The following is a 10,000-nucleotide window of genomic DNA, read 5'->3' on the forward strand; positions in this document are numbered from 1 at the left end:
GAAAAGAAACCAAGGTAAGTAACTTTGGTCATAATGATTTAGAATTAAAGGCCAAGAAACCTGTAGGATGAACGTTTAGTGAAATTGTGTAAAGAAATTCAAAGAAATTAATTACAAAAGCATTTCTCAAAAAGTGAATTTGAAATACAACACTTTATTGTTTCCTAAAAATATCATATATTTAATCTTAAAAATATTAAGAAGCGAGAATCAGTGACTCATACTCTTATTTCAACAGTTTCCAAAAAGCTTTCAGTGGACATTACACAAATGTCTAAGATTAAATAACTTATTATTTCTTTTTATTCACAAATATAAAACAATATAAAACCCGTTAAATAATCTTTACTACATTGAATCTAGTAAATGTGGTGAATCGCCCCAGACCATGGACCACATTCTCCACTGCTGCCGACTGGGTTCTACATATTCTGATGTAGATGTACATGAAGCAAATGACAGAGCCCTCCATTGGAAACACAAGTGCGATAAGATATGATAATGACTACATTGAACGCACCCAAGTGTTTTTAACTTAAACAAATGTTTTCTTACACACACACACACACACAAAGAAAAATCTGGATGCAACCCCATTTGAAAATCTAGACTTATATAGCCAATTGAACACCGCAAAACAAAACATCTCGAAATTCATGAAAATTACTGAGATCATTTTCTAGATATGCTAGTAAGAGGATATGTAAAACTCCAACATTATTGACAATCATTTCAAGGCACAGCCTTTTCAACATAAAAACATTTGCTGCAAGTTTGAACTTTGTAAGTTCTACTGATTTAACTACCCGATTAGGAAGATCATTTCACAACTTGGTCACAGCTGGAATAAAACTTCTAGAATACTGTGTAGTATTGAGCCTCATGATGGAGAAGGCCCGACTATTAGAATAAACTGCATGCCTGGTATTACGAACAGGATGGAACTGTCCAGGAAGATCTGAATGTAAAGGATGGTCAGAATTATGAAAAATCTTATGCAACATGCATAATGAACTAATTAACCGACGGTGCCAAAGATTCATATCTAGATAGGATTAAGAAATTTAATAGATGAGCATCGGCAACTGAAAACCACACAGGAGAAAAATACTCGAAATAAGGTAATGAAAGAATTAAAACATTTCATCAAAATAGAGTGATCACCGAAAATCTTAAAAGACTTTCTCATTACGTAATTTTTTTGTGCAATTGAAGAAGACACAGACCTAACGTGTATCTCAAAGGTAAATTTTCTGTCCAGAATCACACCTAAAGTTTTAAAATTCATACAAAGTTAAAGAAACATTATCAATGCCGAGATCCGGATGATGAGGAGCCATTGTTCTTGACCTAATTACAATCATACTTTGAGTTTAGTTAGGATTCAACTCCATACGCGCACACACATATATATATATATACACACATATACAGTATATATATATATATATATATATATATATATATATATATATATATATATATATATATATATATATATATATATATGTATAATATATATTTATATATATAATATATATATATATATATATATATATATATATATATATATATATATATTCTACATATATATACAGTAGATATATATATATATATATATATATATATATAGTATATTAGACAGAGGTTTACCAAGTAACGCCTCCAGAGTAATTAGCACGTAGGTTCCAACTTATTCTACGGCCACTGTTGAACAGCTTAATATCTCCTTTACTTTCAATATCAAGTTTCTAATGTTCAATCTCAATGTTGGACAGATGTATACATATGAATAAATACAGCATATATATATATATATATATATATATATATATATATATATATATATATATATATATATATATATACAGTATATATATGCATACATACATCCAAGTATAAAACAATAAGACCAGACAACCTAACTAAAACAACCAAATTTCTCGAGCGCATGAGAAAGGGGCAAAATCCCTTCTTTGTAAAAATTTACCCAATGTCGTCGAAATATAATTAGTATATTTTGAAACGTATTACATAAAAGAGTAATACCACTGATAGCAATGCATTCTAAGCTCATTATTGCAGTCAAGAATTACCATTCTCGCAAGCGAAAACTCGGTGATAATAAGAATTAAAGGAATGAAGAGAAATAAAAACGAGAGAACAAAAATTCCTTTTTCGTAGAATAAAAAGAGAAGAAAAAAAGGAACAGACTATAAAAAGAAGGAAAAAAAAAGACAGAGACAAAATGAAAGGGACAAAATTAGACTGGGAAAGTTGAAGAAAAAACGCCGAAAGCCATTAAACTGAGACGGGAAAAAAGGAAAGTTACAAGGGAAAATGATGTGAGCATGTTAAGTTACGCCTTACCAAGAACAAATTAAAACAAGGACAAGAAAGGTTTGCACGAAAAGAAAACTCTAAAATAAAAAAAAAAATTTAAAAAAAAAATTACAATGGTTGAGCGTTTACGACGAACATACTTACAATAACTTGATATGTCGAAAACAAACAGCAGGCAAAGGGAAAAAATCTTCAAATTAGATAAGCATGCTTCACCAAAATTACGTAAAGTGAACGATAATTTTTTTTTATCTCGCTTTTGAATTTGTTCGTTTTACATCCTTTGAACAATGCTAATGAGATTTGAAGTGGATACGGGTGCTTGGTGAATTGTCATATGTAGTGTATACATGGTGCACCTGAAAAAATATGAACAATACAATAATTCTTAGAATAAGTATGTACAGCATGTGTGTAATATATATATATATATATATATATATATATATATATATATATATATATATATATATATATATATATTTATATGTATATATATTAGATATAATATATATATATATATATATATATTATATATATATAATATACAAACATATATATATTATATATATATAATATACATACATATATAACATATACATATATATATATTATATATATACATATATATTATATATATAATAAAAATACACACAATATACAGGGTGAGCGTGACCGAATACATATATATATATATATATATATATATATATATATATATATATATATAGAGAGAGAGAGAGAGAGAGAGAGAGGAGAGAGAGAGAGAGAGAGAGAGAGAGAGAGAGAGGAGAGAGAGAGAGGAGAGAGAGAGAGAGAGAGGAGAGAGAGAGAGAGAGAGATATATATATATGTATATATATATGTATATATACACACACACACACACACACATATATATATATATATATATATATATATATATATATATATATATGTATATACACACACACACACACATATATATATATATATATATATATATATATATATATATATATATATATATATATATATATATATATATATATATTCCGTCACGCTCACCCTGGTAAGAGGGTTACCCCGAGAGGAAGTGGGGAGGTTGGTCGGGTGGTCTACTACACTAGTGCATAAATGTTTTGACGTAAAGAAATAGTACTTTCTTCAGTTTTATGATCGATATTACTTGTTTTTCTTTTTAGTAACAATTTGCTTACTTCTATTGAACCTATATTATTTTCTTATTGCACTATGATTATGAATGTAAGGAAAATGGAGTTTGAAATACAATTCAGTATAGCTATATTAATATTAGGAATTAAGTTGTATAAATCTTAATAAATATATCTGTAAAAAAAAAAAAATTTAAATTATTCATGGTTACATTTGTTTTGATCTTATTTGAACGTGTTGAGTGAAGGCCACTGGCATAAATGTAAAACCTATTTTAATAAAAAAAAAAAAATATATATATATATATATATATATATATATATATATATATATATATATGTATATATATACATACATATATATATGTATGTATATATATATATATATACATACACAGTATATATATATATATATATATACATATATATATATATATATATATATATATATATACATACATATATATACATACATATATATTAAGTGAACCTACTTAAATCATATAATAGAATAAATTCAATAATATTAAAGTAAAAATATTAACGCATACAACCCATATATCATAAAAATTAAACTAGTTATGCACCTATATACAGTAACAATATAAAAGATGAGCAGTTACATAAAGACAGTAAGCAAGAAGAAGAAAATATAGAACTATCTTAGCCAAGAAATAATTAGCTTTGTTTAGAATTAGATGTGCAACGTTTGACCATGTTAGAAACTAAATAACGTTCAATATCTACCCTGAGGCGGCAAACCGGTATTTAATTATTGTTATTAGTTGCTTAGAATAACGTCTCTGACTGGTGAATGCCAGACTGGGGTTTGAGTCCCACTCAAACTTGATAGTTTCTTTGGTCGCTGCAACCTCACTATCCTAGTGAGCTATGGGTGGGGGGTTTGGGGGACCTATAGGTCTATCTGCTGAGTCATCAGCAGCCATTGCCTGGTCCTCCTTGGTCCTAGATTGGATGGAGAGGGGCGTGGGCGCTGATCATATGTATGTATGGTCAGTCACTAATGCATTGCCCGGCTTGATAGGGCAATATCACTGTCCCTTGCCTTTGACAATCATAAGTGACCTTTAAACCTTTAAAACCAAAACTTTTTCGTATTGTGCAATCTCATGGAAAATAAAGTAAGTTCAGTAGTATCGTCATCAAAGTTTTACGTTATATCTATAAATGGCATAAGAGTAAGATAAGAATGACGCAATATGGCACATGGAGGCAAAGGTTCACAAGCCAATAATTTTCCAGGCTACAATTTTACTCTCCAAAAAGTGAAATGATAAGTTCTTGCTCTGAGTTGTTTAATTATGGTGGGTTGACAGCTATCCCAAAATAGAAATTTAAAACAAATTTAGATCTTTTAAAATCTTTATTAAAATGTTGAGAATGAATATGGAATCTAAGTACTTTTTTGGCGCATTTGTGATTAGCATGGAACAGTACTTAAACAGAGCAGACAACTATAAGTGAAAATGACAGTAAGAGGAATAACAAGAATAGTGATCAAAATATTAAAATAAAAACTTCGATGGGAAAAATATGATAAAATGAAATACAAATATAATGAAATATAGCTTAAAATGAGAATAGCCGTAATAATTTTACGTTTTAGAGCAAATTATATGACATTTCATGTAGCTGCAGAAGGTGAAGTAAAAGGATACTATCCGATTACCCGAATCTGGAAAATGTAAAGGCGCATAAATGAGAACAGAAAATTAATTTTCTTGAGAATAATGATAGTAGTTAAGAGACGCAAAAATGGAAAAACAGGAAAAACAGATTAGAAAATATACGGAGGATAATTAAATTCAAGAAGTAAAGAGCAATATGTTATAAAAGGTTAACCACGTGTGAGTGTGGAAAAATTATGGTTTTTTTTTTTTTATATCCAAAGATTCATATAACGATGTACATAACCAAGGTTGTTATAAGGAACACACTTCATTTATCCCAATACTCAATGGTCATAGCCTAGTTGTTGTGACGCCAGTCCACATAAATCAATCATTCAATACATCCAAACAACCGTGCACAGGAACTCATGCCTTTGATGTTTAGTCGTGTCATTAGCTAGCCATATAACTTCCTTCCAATTACGAAGCTATTTTCACCCAAAAGCACCACTAACTAGTTATTACAGCTTTCGTGGCCTGGTATTGAAAAGTGATTCAGCATTGCTCCGTAGGTTGCATTATAATCTGGGTGCACACAAATACACACTATAAGTATTTACACACAAACAGTATTCACATACACACACTCATATATATATATATATATATATATATATATATATATATATATATATATATATATATATATATATATATATATGTGTGTGTGTGTGTGTGTGTGTGAGTGTGTAATATCTACGGTTTTTCTTTTAAGATGGCGACAACAAACGGAGAAATAAATTACATATCAAGCAAGTGTGTGGACGACGACAACTACGACTAAAAGCGAAAACGCTTGTGTACTCATAAATCATATAAGAACCTTATACGTACGCAACTACAAACAAATAACTTGCACACGCAAACACCCGCACACAGACCATTAAACAACGCATGGCTATAATCCATGCATACATGCAGGACAAATGTAGCAAGATAAAAACCTGAAATCTTGTATGTAACCTGATGCATGAAACTGGTGCTGTACATATGAATATGCTTATTCTGAAAGATAAACTTACCCAGGAACTCGATGCAAGTAAACATGTTCGAAAACATGATAGCAAACAGAGCTGCCCAAAGAATTTAAAGAAAACTATGAGGAGATATAGAAAACAATATGAAAAGTATCTCGTCCTGAGTTTTCACGATTCAAAGAATGTAATTCTCTAATGGAAAACTGATAAAAAAAATATAAAACCAGAAGTAAGACTTACAAAAAAAACCCCGAAAAACGCCAGGTATTGACATCCTTGTAACAGGCTTCGCAACTCCAGCACCTTGCGTCATCCAAACAGGATGAAAAAAGAATTGCTTTGACATTAATGGGAGAGGCGATGGACGCGATCGCCTTTTTCGGCCCAAAACATAATGACTTCATAAAACTTACATAGGAGTGTCTTCGTTGTGCAGGATGCACTGAAGCCAGAGCGAAATTATGACGGAAGGGGGCAGGAATAAGAAATATGGAAAGGGACATTTGTGAATAGTAAAGTACCTATATTGACAGGAGTAATTAGCTGCTTCAGAGCTTTACCTCAAACTTAAATAACAGGATATAACTAACCTTTTATTTTTGCGGTTTCTGCCACCTAGATGTCATTTTTTCACATTGAATTAAGTCACTTCTGATGAATTGTCTTTTATAAATTGCGGTATTAGTAAAATTCATCGAGTAACATATGACAGGTTGATTCATAAGTAAAACTGAAAAAAAAAAAACGCTAATTCTCTCCATTTCTGCATGTTTAGAAAATATAAGATAATTCAAGTACTCGGAATGATGATTCATCATACAGATATTTCATATAATTCAACCATCCAAGCACACTTATCTCAAGACTCCTGGCTATTAGATGAATGGTTTCCCAACAAAAACTTAACTTGGAATACATTTGGATACAGTATACGACCTTATATTCTCCTTATAGTTCTTGAATCGTGGAAAATAATTACGTGGTATATCATTACTAATTTTAATCCAGAACAGTCGTCTTTTATAAAAAGACAATGATAAAATACAGCCTACATCGCAAACTTGAGGTACACACACAAACCTAAATATGTTTATGTATATATACATATATTGCACATACACATATATATACTTACATACATACATACACTCACACAAACATTATATATATATATATATATATATATATATATATATATATATATATATATTGATATATATGTAGAGAGAGAGAGAGAGAGAGAGAGAGAGAGAGAGAGAGAGAGAGAGAGAGAGAGAGAGAGAGAGAGACTTCATGGCTACTTGCTTTATTTTTGGTATATTTATAGATTTCTATTACAATAATTCCTCAAGAGAGAGAGAGAGAGAGAGAGAGAGAGAGAGAGAGAGAGAGAGAGAGAGAGAGAGAGAGAGAGAGAGAGAGAGAGAGGAGAGAAAGAAAGAAAAAGAATTTTCTACATGGTTACTCTTTTGTATGCTTTCAGATTTATATTACAATAATTCCTCAAGAAAGAGAGAGAAAGAAAAAGAATTTTCTATACATGGTTACTCTTTCGTATGCTTTCAGATTTCTATTACAATAATTTCTCAAGAAAATTTGTTACGTGGGTATAAAAAGAATGCACATTCTAAATTCAAACCTTGTCAGTTATTTATAAAACTTTTGTGTAAAATACTTGAAATTCATGCATCAAAAAAGCAGTATACGTCGTCTTCTTGAATTTCCAAGATAATGGATTCAATTTGAAGCACATAGTCTTAAGATTATGTGTTAGTGAATAAGTAACACAACGATCATACAATAACTAATGATGAATATATAATAAATTGGTGCAACATATATCTAAAAGAGAGCAAAGCACAATACTGACCTGCCGTTCAAAATAACCGCTTTAAAAGGCAACTTTGAATGCTCTCTAGGGCACTTATAAGAAGAATTCAAATTCGTCGAATAGGTATTTTGAAAAGCTATAACATTTTGACCGTATCAAGAGATAAATGAGGCACAACCAATAAACTTTTTAGTGTTATTAAACTTTATGAAAATATATGAGAAGGATCAACTTAGCAAAATTTATCAATGGTTCAACTTTTCTAAGAAATGATACCGCAAATCTCCATTTAAACTGATTAGCACGATTTAAGTCTCCATGTATTATTAGTGGTATACATGAATTAAGAAAATCAAGGAACAATATATTAGTTTAAAAATACGAAATAAACTGAATATTCTTCAATGAATGAAGTAGTTGTTGATTGGAACTACAGTGGCTACAGCCATGTATCATTTGATGTTACTAACCCCTCCCCACATACATCTTTGAATTGAAGTTAATTTGGTCGCTCTTGCTAATGTTGTTCCCCGACAGATATCACAATTTCCGAGTAGTATTGGTTATCACTCTAAACCAGAGTTAAAATAAAGAATTTTAAAAAGGGGGTACTTCCGATTTTGGTGGCCAGAAGTCACCAATTCAAGAATTGGAAAATATGTTCTTGTCAGGTCGTGAAAGGGTATCCCATCATTATCCACAAAATATTGGAGAAGTGTCAAATCCTCAGCTTGCAGCATAAAATAAAACCAAAAGAGATCACATGCACATTTATAAGCAAATTATTTTACCTATAGATAAGAAACTAAACCATACTTAGAAGTTGAAAAAGTTTGTGAAACCAATATATCTATTATAGTTCACAATCATTAAATGAAAAAGTGGCATATTAATCAGAACAAAAAAGCCGAAGTAATAAATAGCTTTTTACAAATATCTCTTAATAAAAAAATACTTATTTTTCATTTTTGTTACGACATTTTATCATGTATATGTATATCTGTATATATAGAAATAAATAAATATATATTATATCCAGTCCAGCAAGAGCATATATGTATAATCCGGAGTGCAATGAATTCCGGTGCATTTATTCCCCCTTGCCACAGCATACTGACAAGGGGGAATAGACGCCAATTCCTTTCATCTTCTTTTGTGGTTTGAAATATTGAGTTATAAGAACTTTCCATACATAACCTGTCATGCACATACATACATATAAACATACATTATATATATATATATATATATATATATATATATATATATATATATATATATATATATATACATATACATATATATATATATATATGTATATATACATATATACATATACATATATATATGTATATATACACATATACATATACATATTTACATATATATATATATATATATATATATATATATATATATATATCTAAATATAAATATATATATATATACATACATATATATATATATATACACACATATATATTATTCTATAGCTCTCTCTTCCGACCTCTAAAAAGATTTAAAAATAATTGTCATTTTTCACAAACCCACTTAATGCACTCCCGTCAGCCAGGCAATCTCTTCACAAGGAGCACACTGACCATAGATTATTTGTCAGGTAATACGTGTAAGAGACAGAAGATGCTTTGAAAGTTATTTTCATTGGTAGTCTACCTTTGATTCAGAGGTTTTATACTGAATACAACAGTAAATGTTGTCTGTTGTCTGTTCTCTGTGGCGCCATTCAGTGTTAGTGGTGATTTGGTTTAGTGAAATTATTTTATACACATATTACATATACATACACACACACACACACACACATATATATATATATATATATATATATATATATACATATATATATATATATATATATATATATATATATATATATGTGTGTGTGTGTGTGTGTGTGTGTGTACATATAAATAGTGAGGGACCTAAAACCTCATGGCAAAAACATCGCAACAATCGGAATTCAAGAAAAAAGGCCTTTTGGTT

At 29.7% G+C, this 10,000-nt stretch overlaps 1 long non-coding RNA gene across 1 annotated transcript in view; it reads right to left on the reverse strand.

The window, feature by feature from the left end:
- Window positions 1–10,000, reverse strand: part of LOC137628369 (uncharacterized) — a 626,091-nt gene that overhangs the window by 129,812 nt on the left and 486,279 nt on the right. The window lies entirely within an intron of this gene.

Source organism: Palaemon carinicauda, chromosome 36, assembly GCF_036898095.1.
Source record: "Palaemon carinicauda isolate YSFRI2023 chromosome 36, ASM3689809v2, whole genome shotgun sequence".
Lineage (NCBI taxonomy): Eukaryota > Metazoa > Arthropoda > Malacostraca > Decapoda > Palaemonidae > Palaemon > Palaemon carinicauda.